The sequence below is a fragment of the Triticum aestivum genome, chromosome 1A (genome assembly GCF_018294505.1).
Source record: "Triticum aestivum cultivar Chinese Spring chromosome 1A, IWGSC CS RefSeq v2.1, whole genome shotgun sequence".
Taxonomy (NCBI): domain Eukaryota; kingdom Viridiplantae; phylum Streptophyta; class Magnoliopsida; order Poales; family Poaceae; genus Triticum; species Triticum aestivum.
The window spans coordinates 92,828,335-92,845,956 of NC_057794.1; positions in this window are offsets into that span (position 1 = coordinate 92,828,335).

The following is a 17,622-nucleotide window of genomic DNA, read 5'->3' on the forward strand; positions in this document are numbered from 1 at the left end:
GTGGCCATAGCTGCGCACGCTCACAACGGAGCACCTCACCGTGCTCAGAAAGCCCCTAGGAGGCCAACGCAGCCGCTAGCCGGCCCCCTAGTGCATCGCAGCCTCGTGCCCGCATGTTCCCGAACTCCGGCCGCCGCAAAAGTTGCCGCCGCCGTCGATTTAGTCAACCCCGGCGCGAGGTGTTGCCACCGCTGGATGCGCAAGTCTCCCAGCTCGCCGTAGCCGCAAACCACGAGCGAAACGATGCTCTGTAGCTCCGTCCCGAGCATCTCTGGCGAGCCACCACCGTGCTTTTGGTCGCCGGCGTCGACCGCTGACGTGGTCGCTTAATTAAGACTAATCACCACTAATCCCTCCCTAACAGACACTGACAGACGGGCCCCACCCGTTAGTTAACCACAGGGTTATACCCTGTTTAATTTAAGCTAATGACCGTGGCCCCACCGGTCAGTTTGACCTGGCCACGTCACCATTGACCTGGTCCCACACGTCAGCCACAGAAACCAGCCCTGGGTCACTGACCAGTGGGCCCCACTGGTCAGGTTTGACCCGGACCAGCCCTGTTGACTTGGTGACATCATCATGACGTCAGGCTGACGCAGTAATCCTTTTTCTGGAATTTAAATAAATCTTAAATGATTTATTTATTTCAGAAAATGTCCAAAACTTCTAAAAATCATAGAAAATCAACCGTAACTCCAAATGAAATAAATTATATATGAAAAATTATCAGAAAAAATCAAGGAATCCATCTGTACCATTCTCATGCATGTTAGAACAACTTAAGGCCACTGTTTAGGACAAATCAAATGAATGTTATTTAAATAACCACATGTGGAGTTTGAATTTGAACCTAGTGTTCAAACCAACTCCATTTAACTTGTTGCTAGTTGCATTAGGCCAACCAACAGCATATTGCCATGTCATGATCATGCCTCATATTGTTGCATCACATTGATTGTGTTCCTCTTTGTTTGTCGGTATTTGTCCCCTCTTGATAGACGTGGTTCCGACGACGAGTTCGATGACACCGATGAAGAACTATACTATCTTCAGAAGTGCCAGGCAAGCAAAAACCCCTTGTTCATTCCGATACAATCCCACTCTCTCGCTCCGGCTCTCTTTTACTGCATTAGTACAACAACGATTCAACTGTTACATGTTGCGGTAGTTGAACCCCTTTCCTCTGCATGACCTGTCATTGCCACAGTAAATAGATGAAACCCACTAGCATGAGTAGGAGTTGTTTGAGCCCTGAAGTGCCTACTCATTCATGCTTGTTTGTCATGCCTGCTACTGCTTAGAGTTGAATCAGGTCTGATTCATCGGGGGTGAATTGGAACAGTGATGAACATGTCCTACTATGTGTGAGCTAAGTGTGTGAACACGATTTGGTAAAGGTAGCGGTGAGAGGCCATGTAGGAGTACATGGTGGGTTGTCTCATTGAAACCGTTCTTAGGAACTGAGTTCTGCATTTGTGATCCATGAAACAATTACTACCACGCATTGGGCCCGAAACCAATGGACCCTCTCGGCTTCTTGATCACCCTTGTCCTCTGTCCAGGAGTTGCAACTACTTTCTGGTGTTTATAGGATATGTGTTGGCGGCCGTGCATAGCGCTGACCCTAGGGGTGGGCTATGTTGCGGTAGATACACTGTGGTCGGGCATGCGGGGCGCCCGTTTGGTGTCTCGGAACCCTGTACACATCGTTCGGGGCCGTATGTGGAAACCTCGGCCGGACTCCCTGCGGATGGAACCTGAATAGGCGATAAACCTGGACTAGAGACTTGAGTGTTTAGGTAGGCTGTGGTCGACACCCTCGTTGGGCTTCCGCTTGAAGGTTGCCGAGTACATGTCGTGTAAACGGCGGTAAGTGGTGAGAGCATGTGTGAAGAAGTACACCCCTGCAGGGTTAAGATCATCTATTCGAATAGCCGTGTCCGCGGTAATGGACTTCTGGGTTGCCTATAACAGTTCATAGACAAGTGAAAGTGGATACTTTAAAATGCGCAAGATAAGTGTGACTGCTATGGATGGCCTTCTCGTAGGGAGACGGGAGCGAATCCATAGTGGTGTATTGAATGGTGAATATGTGGACTCGTGTGCGCCACCTCAAAAGAGTTGCTTGCAGTCGTAGTTCAGGTTAGCCACTGAGTCAAAGCTGGCTTGCTGCAGTTAAAACTCCACCACCCCCCCTTGTTGATACCGATGCATATGTAACTAGTTCTGATGTAAGTCTTGCTGGGTACATTTGTACTCACGTTTGCCTATTTTATGTTTTGCAGAGAGACGTCGGTCTTGCTAGTAGTTCCGCGTGGACTTCGACATTTAGCTTGATACCTCAGCTACGATCTTGTGCCCTTGGCAGGATCTGGTAGATAGTCAGGCTTCTCAGCCTTCTTCATTTGTAGTTGTCTGTACTCAGACAAGTTAAGCTTCCGCATGTGCTTGTTGCTTGTATGCTCTATGTGTTGGGTCATAAGACCCATGTTTGTAATATCTCGCTCCTCGGAGCCTAATGAATAAATACTTTGAGTCGTAGAGTTATGTTGTGATGCCATGTTGTATTTACACATATTGAGCATATTGTGTGTATGATTGAAATGCTTGGTATGTGTGGGATCCGACAATCTAGTTGTTTATCCTTGGCAGCCTCTCTTATGGGGAAATGTAGTCCAGTGCTACCTTGAGCCATAGTAGTCCGCTACAGCCCGGTTCACCGGAGTCCTGCTAGCCCAACACTACTGCTCAGATCACTTGACTGGCCGGCATGTGTTTCACTTCGTTCCTGTGTCTGTCCCTTCGGGGAAATGTCACGCGGTGACATCCGGAGTCCTGCCTAGCCTGCTACAGCCCGGGTTCTCGGAGTCCTGTTAGCCCAGTGCTACAGCCCGGATTCACACGCTGCTGACCGACATGCTCGATGTGATTCATGTATGCCTGTCCCCATAGGTTAGTGCCGCTTTGGGTTCACGACTAGCCATGTCGGCCCGGGTTCTCTGTCGTATGGATGCTAGCGACATTATCATATACGTGAGCCAAAAGGCGCAAACGGTCCCGGGCCATGGTAAGGCGACACTCGTGGGAATACCGTGCATGAGGCCGCAAAGTGATATGAGGTGTTACCGGCTAGATCGATGTGACATGGAATCGGGGTCCTGACAGCTTTGGTATCAGAGCCTGACTTCCTGTAGGATTACCAAGCCAAACTGGTCGAAGTCGAGTCTAGAAATGCTTTAGCTATGTAAGGGAATTGTTTGTGTAAGGGAACGTAAGGCTCTTTTTACTCCTTTACCTTATGTCCTTCTGATCTGAGTCATCCTCTTCTCTTCTACGGGGTTTAAGAACTAGTCTTATCTTCTATCTCTCAGGATGACGTGTTACTAAACCGTAGTTGCCTAGGATTGTTGAGTTCAAGCCTTAGTTCAGTTCCTACTACTTCCATATATTCATAACTGGCCTCAGAACCTTGATATTGTGATGTTGAGTGGTTATGCCACCATTTTTGCAGAATGTCTCAAATCTTTTCGAGCATTTACAGCCGTAAATGCTGTCTGAGTCATGCCAGGTCTCTACATAGTCTGATGCATTTGCAAACCTTTTCCTTCCGTTCTCGATGTCCTTTTCGGCCAGTTTAATCACACTAATCGGTGAGTTGAGGTACTCTGTTGCCTTGACATATATGTTGGAGCTATTACTATGACCCTAGGTGTTTTAGTGAGTCACCTAGTGATCTAGCCATGTTTTGTATCCCCAGTGTGTGATTCTGGCCATTATTCTCAAAAGCATCCCGTGATGCCATGTAGTGGTAGGTATTCTATTCATGGGTTCTTGAACCCGAGATTCACCCTACTTACCTCATGTTGATAGTGTTTGATAGTTCCTTTAGGATATTAGTAACCCTTGCGATAGTCCTCGAGGTCTGTGGTATATCGTTCTTCCAATACCATGAGCCAATATGGCAGTAGTTATTTGAACCAAAAGATCACAATCAGAGTACTCTTGAGGAGTTCTCCATTCATAATTGTGACTCTGCCAGTCCTACCTCTCTGCATGGGTTATCCGGAAGAAATATATTGAACTCGTTCGACATACTAATCTATGCATCCACAACTCAAAAAATTATATGTTCCTCGAGTTGTTCCTCTTCAGTTGTATCCCGACCATCTTCTATCAATTGATAGTCAAGAGTATGTGTGCATTTTTGCTCATCGATGCCTATTATTCTTGTGGTCCGTCAAGCCATTCTATTCTGGAATGACTAGGAGAAACAAACTCCAGTACCTCATCCATCTCTGAGATTGGGTCAAAGCAGTTGTATTCCGCAGATTAGAATGCCAATCCAGCTTCTGTTCTGTTCTACCTTGGAGTGTTGCCTCCTTATGTCAGGAGAGTCATGAGAATTGCACCTTCTCTTATGAATTCTTGACGCAGTGATACTTCTTGCCATCATTGTTCATTCCTCAGTTCCTGTGTTATTGTAACCGGAATACTGGCAAGTGAGTCGTGATGTGTGAAATCAATACTCCTAGCAACCGCGTTGCTTGGTAGTTAACGGGCATTAACATCATCCTTAGCGTGTTGGTTATTGAATCACCATCCTAGGACTGATTGTGCTACCTAGCCCATTTTTGTTGGGGCACCCTTCGATCAATGAGTTAGGATTGTGTCAATCCCTCACTCTTTTGATCATATCATCTTGCCTGAAAAGCAAGGTTGATCTCGAGCTTAGTAACATATCAGTGGTTCATGATTTTCCGAATATCTTCTCGGAAGTATTACCTGGTTGTCACCTGATCGTTATGTTGAGCTCGTGATCAAGCTGGTTTCTTGTAAACCACCCCTTCTCCAAGAATCTGTGTTGGATACCCCTGAGCTAGTTGGTTAAGCTGAACAGCAACTTGGAGAGTTGGAAGATAAAAGGCTTTGCCGAATTTGGTTCTTCCTGAAGGGATATCTTTGTGTTGTGTATGTGTTTAAGAAAGATGATATCTTCACCAATTGGTCCTCGTGATCAGTTGTTGGATCTATTGTCTTGTCAAAACTTTGACTTGAGTATGGGCTATCGTCAAATCAAATCAGAACCAACAATGTTCGTAATGTTGTCTTACCGTGGTTGATCCCTCGAGCATACACCATTACCTCTTTTGGTCGGACCCATACTAGCATCGTGTTCACATGATGGTGGAAGTCCAATGATATGGAAATTCCGATGAGTTGTTGTTGAGCCCATCAACAGCATTTTGTCTCCCCCATGATTCATGTTGAACATCAACCTAGTGTTGAAAACTTGTAAGCAATGCCTTCGTGTCCCGTTCATGAAGCATATGTTGGATGGAAGAAGTGACTTCGTCGAATTCATGTGCACTTGGTGCAAGTTGCCGCCGTGAGTTTGAGAAAGATTGTTTTGTTTCCCTTGGAATCATCCCAAATCAGTCATGCATACGTGCGAAGTATTCTATGGTTTGGTAGATTAATTACCTCCACTCCATATGTGTTCCTAGCACACCAAGCCACTGATTGACTTGTTCAAGGAAAAGAAGTCTACGCTTGGGATCTAATCCATGGACTTGCATAAGACTTCAAAATCCTTGATGATGGTTCCCCACCTGAACTCGATAGTGTGTTATTATAAGACTACTACGTGGTCATGCTCGTCTTGGATAGCATGTTCACAGGGTTGTAGCAGAACCAGCTCATGTTTTGGAGCTTGCTATCGCAGTTCATTCCCCGAGAATCTCGCAACGTCATCTCGTCAAATTGTGTTGCAAACTCTCATTTTCCTTCTAGACTGGATGGGTCTAGAATATCCTAACACCAACTAGATCTGAATCTCAGGTAGATATGATGGTTGGAACGTACTCCAAGAACTATAATGTTGGTCTCTCTGTAACCGGTAACGTGGATGTCATGGCCAACACACCTAGCCGGAAAGCCTATTATTGTAGTATCTTGATTGAGGAAGTTGGTCACCTCCCCATAAGGATTTCGTAGGATTTACTCCAGAAGTTGTTCCTTATGGATCTATTGTATTCCGAAGTCCGACCACTGCTTGGTGGCTATGCCGATGCTTTAAAGCATGACCGTGGTAACCAGTACATCAAGGAGAACATTAGAAGCGGAGAGCTAAATGTCTCTCGGTCGATTATCCAGATTTTGTTTCCTTGGCCTTGCTAAGGTGAAATCTGAGAAAGTGTTATCTTCCTTTGCATCGGCATCCTCCATCACCATTCATCATGGTAGTATGTTGTGTTGCCAGGATCCTTGACACGGATATTGATAAAACCTTGACGAATATGGAGATACTCAAGTTCTTGAGAGCATGCGCAAGCACCAGGTTTTACCGTTGGCGTTAACTGGGATTTGCCTCTAGTTTCCTCGGTTAGGTTATAACCTTTTCAAACAGTGGACTCACTCTCGACTGTTGAGCTCTTCCCCAGTTACCAGAATCATTCCCAACATTTGCATTTTGTTCCCAGCCTGCACCTCAGTAGTTGTTGTTCAGGATCATCTTCAAAAGTGGACTTACCATGGGTCCCATCCATTTCCGATGATAAGCAAAAATCATCCATTGCGTTGTTTTCAACAAGTTAGTCCACATCATCCATTCTAGTCGGGGTATGCCATCTCTTCGTACTCCGCCAAACGTTTGTTGTGGTTTGCCTTAGGCTGGTTCAAAGAGTGTCAATGATCCTTGTATCAAAAGTAATTCTTTTTGCCACTTAAGGGAATATTTCTGCGAGTCACCTTCCTTAAGATGTCTCGCTATGGTATCATGGCAACCCAACCCCTTGCTACGTTGACACCGTTCACCACCCTCCTAGGTGTGGGAATTCTGCTACTTACGTAAACCTTGTCATGTGCTCATTTCCATCATTCTTGATGTGTGTATCGTGTCTCATCTCGACAGGTGTCGCTATGTCTCGTTCTATGAGTTGATCATCGGTTGCTCGATCTTCAAGAAGATCGACTCCTCTAGATTCTCCTTTTCTTACCGTTGTCATGTTGGATGGAGTTCTCATAGCAAGACGTCGAGATCAAGGTGATGCAATGAATCAACATCCGTGAGAAAGACATCTGGATCGTGAAGATTGTTATAGCTTGTGTCCCTCTGACTTCTTACCTCACGTCTTGAATCTCGGGGCGAGATTCTTGTTTAGTGGGGGCGAGATTCTTGTTTAGTGGGGGCGAGTTGTCACAGCCCTAGAATTGGTTGTAACTAGTTGCACAAGCACTCATGCATCATGTATATATTTCTGAAAGTTGAATTGGGCAAAGTGGAAAGCCTCAGAAATCTTTTCTAAAAATGATCAACATTAAAAATTGTTTCAAATAAACCCAAGAAAATGTTCTTGTTCATGTCTGGAAATATTGGCAAGAGGTAAAATTCAAACCAATATTTTTGGAATCACAAAAATATTTATTTGGGCCTTTGAATTAAGTCAATACTTATTTGAATTGGAGCTACTAATTCTTATAAAATATTTGCTAGCTCCAATTATTCTGAAACTTGGTGAGGGCCTCTGGTTTAAATCAGATAGTGCCCATGAAAGTTTGCAGAATTTTATAAAATGATTTAGTATTTTAACTAAATCAAAACAAAATAACATAAATAGAAAACAGAAACAGAATTAAGAGAGAGAGAGAGTAATCTCACCTGCAGCCCACCTGGCCGGCCCAGCTGGCAGCCCAGCCAACTGGCCCAGCCCACCGAGGGCAGGGGCGTCTTCTTCCTCCTGCCAGAAGGCAGAGGAGAAGACAGCCACGGGGCTGCGGCGTGCCATGCCGGCAGCTGCCTGCCTGGCTGCCCCCTTGTCGCCCTGGACATCCCCAATGCCGCCACGCACGCCCCTGGAACCCCTCGCACTCTCCCTCGCTCATCCCCCTCCTCCGTTTCTCTTACTCACAACCGCCGAGCGTAGCCGTCGCCGCCGACGCGCACCGCCGTGGCCACCGGCCAAGACACGCCTCACCGACGCGCTCAGAGGCTCCGCCTCGACCCCCTCTTCCTCCTCACCAAGCCACGCCCCGCGGGAGCCCCTACAATGCCGCCATCAACTCCGTCTTCTTCCTCGGACTCCAACAGCCGCCGTCCTCGATTCTCCATCATCAGGACCTCCCCTGAGCCGCTGAGCCTACCCGTCGATCCGCTGTGAGCCCCTGCTACTTCTCCTGTGCTCGCCCCCTCCGTTCCCGTCCCCTAGCTCCATTTCTCATCGCGGCCGAAAGCTTCTCGCCGCCGGCCATGGCATAGCCGTGGCCATAGCTGCGCACGGAGCGCCTCACCGTGCTCAGAAAGCCCCCAGGAGGCCAACGCAGCCGCTAGCCGGCCCCGTAGTGCATCGCAGCCTCGTGCCCGCATGTTCCCGAACTCCGGCCGCCACAAAAGTTGTCGCCGCCGTCGATTTAGTCAACCCCGGCGCGAGGTGTTGCCACCGCTGGATGCGCGAGTCTCCCAGCTCGCCGTAGCCGCAAACCACGAGCGAAACGATGCTCTGTAGCTCCGTCCCGAGCATCTCCGGCGAGCCACCGCCGTGCTTTTGGTCGCCGGCGTCGACCGCTGACGTGGTCGCTTAATTAAGACTAATCACCACTAATCCCTCCCTAACAGACACTGACAGACGGGCCCCACCCGTTAGTTAACCACAGGGTTATACCCTGTCTAATTTAAGCTAATGACCATGGCCCCACCGGTCAGTTTGACCTGGCCACGTCACCATTGACCTGGTCCCACGCGTCAGCCACAGAAACCAGCCCTGGGTCACTGACCAGTGGGCCCCACTGGTCAGGTTTGACCCGGACCAGCCCTGTTGACTTGGTGACATCATCATGACGTCAGGCTGACGCAGTAATCCTTTTTCTGGAATTTAAATAAATCTTAAATGATTTATTTATTTCAGAAAATGTCCAAAACTTCTAAAAATCATAGAAAATCAACCGTAACTCCAAATGAAATAGATTATAAATGAAAAATTATCAGAAAAATTCAAGGAATCCATATGTACCATTTTCATGCATGTTAGAACAACTTAAGGCCACTGTTTAGGACAAATCAAATGAATGTTATTTAAATAACCACATGTGGAGTTTGAATTTGAACCTAGTGTTCAAACCAACTCCATTTAACTTGTTGCTAGTTGCATTAGGCCAACCAATAGCATATTGCCATGTCATGATCATGCGTCATATTGTTGCATCACATTGATTGTGTTCCTCTTTGTTTGCCGGTATTTGTCCCCTCTTGATAGACGTGGTTCCGACGACGAGTTCGATGACACCGATGAAGAACTATACTATCTTCAGAAGTGCCAGGCAAGCAAAAACCCCTTGTTCATTCCGATACAATCCCACTCTCTCGCTCCGACTCTCTTTTACTGCATTAGTACAACAATGATTCAACTGTTACATGTTGCGGTAGTTGAACCCCTTTCCTCTGCATGACCTGTCATTGCCACAGTAAATAGATGAAACCCACTAGCATGAGTAGGAGTTGTTTGAGCCCTGATGTGCCTACTCATTCATGCTTATTTGTCATGCCTGCTAATGCTTAGAGTTGAGTGAGGTCTGATTCACCGGGGGTGAATTGGAACAGTGATGAACATGTCCTACTGTGTGTGAGCTAAGTGTGTGAACACGATTTGGTAAAGGTAGCGGTGAGAGGCCATGTAGGAGTACATGGTGGGTTGTCTCATTGAAACCGTTCTTAGGAACTGAGTTCTGCGTTTGTGATCCATGAAACAGTTACTACCACGCATTGGGCCCGAAACCAATGGACCCTCTCGGCTTCTTGATCACCCTTGTCCTCTGTCCAGGAGTTGCAACTACTTTCTGGTGTTTATAGGATATGTGTTGGCGGCCGTGCGTAGCGCTGACCCTAGGGGTGGGCTATGTTGCGGTAGATACACTGTGGCCGGGCATGCCGGGCGCCCGTTTGGTGTCTCGGAACCCTGTACACATCGTTCGGGGCCGTATGTGGAAACCTCGGCCGGACTCCCTGCGGATGGAACCTGAATAGGCGATAAACCTGGACTAGAGACTTGAGTGTTTAGGTAGGCTGTGGCCGACACCCTCGTTGGGCTTCCGCTTGAAGGTTGCCGAGTACATGTCGTGTAAACGGCGGTAAGTGGTGAGAGCGTGTGTGAAGAAGTACACCCCTGCAGGGTTAACATCATCTATTCGAATAGACGTGTCCGCGGTAATGGACTTCTGGGTTGCCTATAACAGTTCATAGACAAGTGAAAGTGGATACTTTAAAATGCACAAGATAAGTGTGAGTGCTATGGATGGCCTTCTCGTAGGGAGACGGGAGCGAATCCATAGTGGTGTATTGAATGGTGAATATGTGGACTCGTGTGCGCCACCTCAAAAGAGTTGCTTGCACTCGTAGTTCAGGTTAGCCATTGAGTCAAAGATGGCTTGCTGCAGTTAAAACTCCACCACCCCCCTTGTTGATACCGATGCATATGTAACTAGTTCTGATGTAAGTCTTGCTGGGTACATTTGTACTCACGTTTGCCTATTTTATGTTTTGCAGAGAGACGTCGGTCTCGCTAGTAGTTCCGCGTGGACTTCGACGTTTAGCTTGATACCTCAGCTACGATCTTGTGCCCTTGGCAGGATCTGGTAGATAGTCAGGCTTCTCAGCCTTCTTCATTTGTAGTTGTCTGTACTCAGACAAGTTAAGCTTCCGCATGTGCTTGTTGCTTGTATGCTCTATGTGTTGGGTCATAAGACCCATGTTTGTAATATCTCGCTCCTCGGAGCCTAATGAATAAATACTTTGAGTCGTAGAGTTATGTTGTGATGCCGTGTTGTATTTACACATATTGAGCGTATTGTGTGTATGATTGAAATGCTTGGTATGTGTGGGATCCGACAATCTAGTTGTTTATCCTTGGCAGCCTCTCTTATGGGGAAATGTAGTCCAGTGCTACCTTGAGCCATAGTAGTCCGCTACAGCCGGTTCACCGGAGTCCTGCTAGCCCAGCACTACTGCTCAGATCACTTGACTGGCCGGCATGTGTTTCACTTCGTTCCTGTGTCTGTCCCTTCGGGGAAATGTCACGCGGTGACATCCGAAGTCCTGCCTAGCCTGCTACAGCCCGGGTTCCCGGAGTCCTGTTAGCCCAGTGCTACAACCCGGATTCACACGCTGCTGACCGACATGCTCGATGTGATTCATGTATGCCTGTCCCCATAGGTTAGTGACGCTTTGGGTTCACGACTAGCCATGTCAGCCCGGGTTCTCTGTCATATGGATGATAGCGACATTATCATATACGTGAGCCAAAAGGCTCAAACGGTCCCGGGCCATGGTAAGGCGACACCCGTGGGAATACCATGTGTGAGGCCGCAAAGTGATATGAGTTGTTACCGGCTAGATCGATGTGACTTGGAATCGGGGTCCTGACAGTCTTCGACATTGCAAGACAGGTTCCCTTCTATCCGAACTTCAAGAGAGTCTTCGGATGCGATGATAGTATCCGGACCTGTCACACACACAATACATAACCACAGAGATAATATATTTTTACACGAGTCTAATCTGCTGACAGCTTTTTACAATATGACATCACGTCTGTCCGGTCATAATTTCGAACCGTTTTTCGTCTGTCGCTCCATGTTTCGAGACGCGGTTGCCATTGGCACGTCTTGTCGAAGCAAAGATCGTGTCCCCTTATTATGGGATTCTCATCAATGCGGGCATGGGTAACCCAACCGTGCCGTTTATACAGCCCTTGGGGATAGGCGAATCTTAAGGCGAGTGAGGAGGCATTTAATATTCGTTGCTTTTATAAGGGTATAAGGATTCCCTCTTCCTCTCTCACGCCCTCTCTCTGTCTCCGCCTTTCCAATCTCGAGCTCTAGTGCCCAAGTTCTCATCTCCTTTCCACTCAAGAAATCATGTCCGGATCCGGAGGTCAAGGCAAGTGGATGGTATCCTCCGTCAAGGAGGAGGACATTATTGAGCTTCGGGCGGCCGTATACTTGTCAAAGGAGATCACTCACCGCCTGCTGACCGAGGGACAAGTCGTCCCCACACCGAAGCCCACCGAGTGGGTAGTGTTCATCCCCCATTTCCTCCGCGGGCTAGGGTTTCCACTCCACCCTTTTGTCCACGGGCTGATGTATTATTACGGGATAGATTTCCATGATCTGTCCCCAAATTCCTTCCTCAACATCTCGGCGTTTATCGTCGTGTGTGAGGCCTTCCTCCGCATCCAACCCCACTTCGGGCTGTGGCTCAAAGTCTTTAACGTGAAGCCGAAGGTGGTAGATGGCCAGCATGCGGAGTGCGGAGGAGCCATGCCGAGCAAGCTATCCATCGTCTCTTGGCCCAAAGGTACTTTTGTGGACACGGTAAAGAAGTGGCAGAAACAGTGGTTCTACATCACAGAACCTCGCGGCACCACCTGGGCTGTAGCTGCCGAATGCCGCTCTGGTGCTCCCATGTGACTCACCTCCTGGGTCGAGAAGAGTCCGGACTGGTGTTCACCTGACGAGCTGATAGCGTTGTAGACGCGCGTTCAAAGCATGGTAACCAAGAACGTCAAGCTCGTTGATGTGATCCAGGTGATGCTTGTTCGTCGGATCCTTCCATGCCAGCGCCGAAGCCGCCCTCTGTGGGAGTTCAACCCGAAGAAGCACCAGACCCTGGTGAGGCTCTTCGAGACTACTCACGAAGGTGCATGGAAGTTTCTCTTTAAGGGCAACGAGAAACCGCCGGCCGCAGATTCAGATCGCGGGCACGACGCTAAACACCTCGCTAGCAAGGTATGTCATTTTTTATGCATTCTCCACTTGTTTGTTTCAAGGATGATGCTTGAGCTTTTATTGTTGCTTTTTCAGGACTGGATGGAGAGGGCGAAGCAGATCTAGTGTCCGGCCCCGCTGCCCGAAGAATCGGTCATCCCACGTCTGGCGAACATGCTGGCGCCGGCGCCCTATAAGGCACCGGACAAGAAGGCCAAGGGGGCCAAGAGTGGCCCCCGTCGCAAGGGCACTTCAGACGTGACTTCCGAAGACGACGAAGCACATTCCGCTATCCCTGAGGACAATGGCGAGGAAGAGGACGAGGAGGAGGAGGAAAATAACCCTCCCCCTGAGGAGAGGAGGAAGAAGAGGGCGGCTTCGGTGCATCTGGAGGCGGAAACGCCCAAGAAGGGGAAGGGCGTCCCAGCGGTCAATACCGCGTGGGACGTCGACAACAGTCCGGAACGACGCCCCCCGCACTAAGCCCCTGGCCGCATCATAAGTGACATGGCTCGCTCATGCGCACATTCGGCCCTTTCTCTTCATTATTTTTGACATAGTTAACTGTATTATTGCAGTCTGGCCCGTGACCTTATCCAGCGATCCTCATCTGGAGATTCGCTGGCTTCGTCGGAGATGGCGAGCATGTCGCCACCACCTGCTTATTCCCTCGGGGCCAGGGACGACACCGAAGTGTTGTCCCGGAGGATCGCTCCGAACTGGGAAGGAGCCCAGGATGCTGTCCGGGAGGCGCCTCAAGGCGAGACCTCCACTGCCGGACACATGGGAGCCAATCCCCATGGAGACTAGCGAAGAGGGCCGCATCCAAATTGGCCCTCAGCCGAATATGATTCCGGAGACTCACATGGCTCCGGAGTCGGGCGAGCAACCCCCTTTGAAGGAGGGGGGTGTGCCGCTTCCACTGGTGGCCCCTATTCATCCAGGGGCGTCGGATAACCTGATGGAGGCGCTATGAGGCACCTCCATCATGGACGAGCACCGTGTCCTGATGGGTGCGGTGATCGAGAAGGTTCAGTCTGCCAAGAGTGGACTGAATGAAGCCTGCAGCAGCCTGTTGATGGGTTTCGAGGTAAGAAAGAGAAAAAAACCCATGTAGACAGTAGCCCCTGAGACACTGTCCGGTGTTCGGCAAGAAGAACCAGACAGAGGATCAATCTTTTGTTATAGGAGACTAACATAATATGTATGAATAAGCATGTGTCGCTATTGGCTGCAACCTCGCATGCTGCCGAAGTCTCTGAACTGAGGCAGAGGCTGGAGCAGACCGAGAATGAGCTTGGCGAGGTTAAGGTTCGGCTCCAGGAGAAGCAAGGTGAGTGACGACTTGCTTTGTGTTCAGGAAGGATAGGCACTGCATATTGACCGCGGTATCGTGATATGTGTAGGAGCCGCGACTGAGGTCGAGGCCCTAAGGTAGGCCCTGGGCGAGGCCGAGGAGAAGGCTGTCTAGCAGTAGGCCACCCGTAAGAAGCTCAAGGCCCGGGTCAAAGAAGTCTAGCAGGAGCTCCAGGATGCGGTCAAGAAATGCGAAGCCTTGGAGCATGATGCATCGGTTCAAGGGACCAAACTCACCAAGGCTCGTCAGAGCGTGGAGACCGCATAGAATGAGGCCCAGGCTACCCTCCAGGAGATCCAGGTGGCCAAGAAGATCATGGCGGGTAAGGCATTTAAGATGCAAAGCAAGTATGTGGAGAAGCAGTACCTTTTACTAACCCGGGTTCGGAGTTCCCCAGGGGCTTTTGTGGATTTACCACGCAGTGTATCAGACGCCGCGAAGTTCTATCGAGCCGAAGGAGGGGGTTCTATGGAGAAGCTATTCTGGTCGCAGTATGCGGCGCTAGAGCATCCCGTGTCCTTCACCGATCAGGTGAAACAGCTGGTGGAGCTACATAGGGTGGCCGAACTAGCCATTAAGGATTTGATAATCCAGCTATGGCTAGCCGAAGCTATGCCCGACAGCTACTTCGGACTCGTGAGGCGGATGGTGAATGCATGTCCTCGGCTGGACATCGTCAAGCGCTCGGCCTGCATTGAAGGTGCACGGATGGCCTTCGCCCGTTGCAAGATGTGGTGGGCGAGGGTGGACGCCGTTAAGGTGACCAGAGGGCCTCCGGAGGGCAAGGAGCATCGCACACCCGAACGATATTTTGCGGATGTCCTGGAGGGGGCTCGCCTTGCGGTAGCACCGTGTTCGCAGGACATTGTATTTGAATAAATGTATTCATGTTGCCTTTGCCTTGTATTATGAAAACAAAGCCTATTTTGTAATGTAATTTTGTTATGCTTTTAATTGTTTCCTCATGTGCGGCCGTGTTGTATGTAATGTGAGGGTTGGCCAGTCGTCGGCTTCTGCCCTCACGTAGGTAGTACGGAGGTGTTCGGGATGGAATCTAAACAATCTTGATCCAATTATATGGTCCTTGAAGGAGTTGTTTAGCACAACAAACAAGGCAATCAAATTGTACGGCTTAAACGCCCTCACTTAGCCATAGGAGTTTTACAATAAAGCGTGGGCGCAACCCCTGGTTCGAACCAGAGTGTTGTCAGCATCTAATCGGGAAGTGCCGATCTTTCACGTAATGCGGAAAAAATCTCCAACGATTTGTAACCTTCGAACAGCTGACCGGCTCTCGCCGTATCATGACAGTCAGTTTTCGGCTTTCTCTACTGAGGCGCTCATCAGGTCAAGGCCAGGGCACAATCGCAGTAGTTCTCCCTTTACTACCCTAGCCGATTTAGCGGAACGTAGGGTAGCAAGCACAGGAGCCGGGCAACCCAACTATTGACCAAAGACATGATTCGGAGCCAATGCATATAATGCTAAGTTCGGGGTGCCGAACTTATCTTTAAGGATTGTTCGTACTTTGTTGCCGTATCATGGGGCGATGGGGAGCCCCTAGCCAATATGAAACATACCAGAGTGTACGGTTGCTAGGAAATAAGTAATTTAAAGGAAAACAGAGGGAGAACAGAGATAGGATCTGGGGCATGTGACACCTCGGCTCAGAGCAACCAGTTTACCATGCATTGCCAGCCCAGAGACCATGTCTTCTGGCAACACACAACATCTTGGTACAGAAAACAACCGCTTTATTGATGCTAGCAGATCAAAGTTTACATTGCAACAGGTAGTGACGCCAAGTGGCACACAAGGTGCGGCTGAACAATATGTACATTATTTAGTAAACATAAAGGCCTCGATCATAACAACTACGCGGCAGCAGAACAACGTCGTAGCGGAACTCCATAGCACAGGGACACCAATGTGGACACAATCTAGACTCGGACATCACTCCTTTCCAACAAGACTTTCCTGAAATCTGGCATGACACACTAGGTCAGTACATGGAATGTACTTGCAAGCTCACAACATACATAAACATAATGACAAGCAATATCATGATAATTAACCATTATTGACAATGCAACAATATAACCAACATGCTGTGATCATACTCTTGTGAGAAAAATCCCTCTTACCAACGGTGATCACTTCTTGGATCACCACCATGCCAACCGCAAAATCTTAACTATGAACATCTCGTGATCTTTCCGGCGATCACAACCACGAACCATACTTGGTCTAAAACAATGATCTTTCCAGCGATCACAACCACGACCAACATTTGGTCTTATCCAACCCGATGGCCTTCTCGCCATCCTCAACTATGCAAAGTTCATAACTTAGTGTGCAAGTTTTATTAAATGTTGACCATGGTGTGACCTACTTTCAAGCGTGTCCGTAACTGGGGACTCGGCTATCGATAGATTAATACACTCTGCAGAGGTAGCGCACTGTACCCACACCACAGAACCCATGGCCTCGTAGTCCCATTCGGGTGGACCAACGACATTCCGACAAAACCCCTCCATTGCCATGACACTCTCTCGGCCACTCCAACCCACTCCCAACTGGGCTAGTCCTGGGTGGCCCCATGTCTACCAAAGACACAATGACCACCATCATGGCCAAAACATAAACGTCCCTCACGGGGACCGGTACCAAAAATCTCAACAACGGGCACACAAGGTTATGTCTGCTTACCGGGCTAGGGTACCGCACGCCCATAACCTTCCCTAGTTGGAGGCACCGACCAGAGGCATGACAACAGACCGAATAAAGGCCTTCCCATATAGGCAAATGTGGTTGCACTGGGAAAAGTCGATTCAGTGGCACCATGACCCGGTCAATGATATATTCAAGTTGTATTATTTCAGGTTCAACTTAAATTGAAAATAACCGGTGTCATAGTATGCCATGAAGTGCAACAATAACATATGCATCACATATTAACGGAAAAGACTGAGTCAACTATATCCACACTTAGCATAACCATCAACAACTCTTGACACTTCTCTGGTCAAGATTAAACCTCACATTAAGCAGAATATTTTCTAACAAATTCTATCATTTTTCATATGCAAGAAAAATAACTCCAATTAATTACTTATATCCATAACCATAATATTTTTTTCATAACAAAAATTAATTCTAGTCTCTTAACCAACTTAGTTAGTTATAAACTTTCTGTAACCCAAGCATATTAACTAGGACAATCATTTAACAGAATATAAATAACACAATAGTGATCTATATGCATGGATTAAATCATTCATTCAAGTAGGAAAATCACAAATATTGCAATGGCACCATGAAAATGTTGCTATGCCTTGCCTTAGTGCAGATGAAGTTCACAAGCCTCCTGGTGATCCTCAAGACAAGCTTCACTTCTCTGAAAACATTTTATAAACACAAAAAGAAGAACCCTTCTGAAAATCGCTAGAAAATCTAGACAGCAGGGAAAATCCCATTTTTGGTGAGCTGCTAGGTTTCTTTACAAAGAA